At 29.4% G+C, this 2,367-nt stretch overlaps 1 protein-coding gene across 4 annotated transcripts in view; it reads left to right on the forward strand.

Annotated features, from left to right (window-relative positions):
• Positions 1–2,367, forward strand: part of LOC119597057 (integral membrane protein 2B-like) — a 22,038-nt gene that overhangs the window by 10,627 nt on the left and 9,044 nt on the right. The window lies entirely within an intron of this gene.

Genomic DNA, 2,367 nt, shown 5'->3' on the forward strand with positions numbered 1-2,367 from the left:
TCTCCCCTCTCCTCTCTCTCTCTCTTTCTCTCCCTCTCCCTCCTCCCCTCCCCTCCCTCCCTCCCTCCCCTCCCTCCCTCCCTCCTCCCTCCCTCCCTCCCTCCCCCTCCCTCCCTCTCTCTCTCTCTCTCTCTCTCTCTCTCTCTCTCTCTCTCCTCTCTCTCTCTCTCTTCTCTTTCCTCTCTCTCTCTCTCTCTCTCTCTCTCTCTCTCTCCTCTCTCTCTCTCTCTCTCTCACTCTCTCTCTCTCTTACTCCCTCTTCCTCTCATTTTCTTTCCTCTCTCTCTATCTTCCTCTCTTCTTCTCCATCCTTCCCTCTGTCTCCCTCCCTCCCTCATTCATTCATTCATTCATTCATTCGTTCACTCATTAATTGATTAATTAACTCATTTATTCATTCATTCATTCACTCATTCAATCACTGCCTCCCTCCCTCTCTTTTCCTCCCACTCACTTTCCCCTTCCCTCTCCCTGTCGCTTTCTTTTCCCCTCTTTCTCTCTCTCTCCCTGTCCCTTTCCTTCTTCCTCTTCCTGTTCTTTTCCCTCCCTCCTTTTTTATGTTTGAAACTTAAAGAGAAGAAAGAGGCAATACACAAATGTTTTCATAAGAGACAGACAGACATTGACATAATGTATGAAGCAGCTGTTTATAGTATCATGTTCAAAGTGCAAGTCGAATGTGCAAGGCTGGTATGTTGATAAAATCTAAGATTGTTTATTATTACATAATTATGTTGATATCATGTTAATATAATAAATGAGGAAATTCCTTTTACCATATGAAGACAAGCAAATTGTATGATGATGAATGGATGAGCAAATGGCAGTTTTATCTTCTTTATTCTCTGTATTTTGCAAACAGAGGAGTGTCACACAAGAAATTCATTTGCAGTGATGGCAGTTTGTGTTTATTGTGTCAGCTGTTCAGGCTACACTCCCAAGAGGCTGGTGTAGTTAAGAAATCATGTGGAAAGTAAATGTTGACTAGAAACAGGGACTGATGCGTATACTATTTTCATCTCAAAACACATAGGCTATGTGATTATGGTTACATATCACACAAACACACTTCCATGCAAATATGGGGTTGTTCTTAGTAGTGATCCTATTGATTTTGGTTCAAAGTATTACCTAGTATTTTCCATTTTAGATGTTGATTCGTAATTTGTAATTCAGTATGATAATGAATAACCATTCAAATATTATTTGAATCAGCTTATGAAGTGTGATGATGCAAATTATTATTATATATCTTTATGTCATTGAATGTCTCAAATTACTCATGTTTTTTGTTCTGTTGTGATACCACGTTGATGTTATTTGTTCATTTTATTCATTATTGCAATGGAACATATATAGCATTTGAATGTTGTGTCTGAGCAGATAATGATTTTGCTTTGGCACCCTTTGCTTTGGTATTTCTACTCCTGAATTACATATATATATATATATATATATATATATATATATATATATATATATATATATATATATATATATATATATATATATATATATATATATATGTACACACACATATATATATATATATGTATAAAGTATGTATATATATATATATATGTATATATATACTACAGAATTATACAATGTAGAATTTGTAATCTATGATATAAAATATAATATGTAATAAAAACCTGGAAAATATATATATAATATTCAAATATATGATATAGCATATATAATATATGATGTAAAGTATAAAACATATAATATAAAATGAACAATATATAATATATGATGTAAAGTATATAATATACTACATATAATATGAAATATATAAAAAATATATAAATTATAATATATATATATATATATATATATATATACATATATATATATATATATATATATATATATATATATATATATATATATATATATATATATATATATATATATAGATACATATACACACACACACACACACACACACACACACACACACACACCACACACACACACACACACACACACACACACACACACACACACACACACACACACACACACACACACACACACACACACACACACACACACACACACAATATATATATATATATATATATATATATATATATATATATATATATATATATATACTCATTTACTTATTTTTTTATTTGTTTATTTATATATTTATTTATTCATTTACATGTATATATATTTCTAGATATGTATATATACACATATGTATGCATATATATATATATATATATATATATATATATATATATATATATATATATATATATATATAATATATATATATATATATATATACTCATTTACTTATTTTTTTATTTGTTATTTATATATTATTTATTCATTACATGTATATATATT

Source organism: Penaeus monodon, chromosome 38 (assembly GCF_015228065.2).
Source record: "Penaeus monodon isolate SGIC_2016 chromosome 38, NSTDA_Pmon_1, whole genome shotgun sequence".
Taxonomy (NCBI): domain Eukaryota; kingdom Metazoa; phylum Arthropoda; class Malacostraca; order Decapoda; family Penaeidae; genus Penaeus; species Penaeus monodon.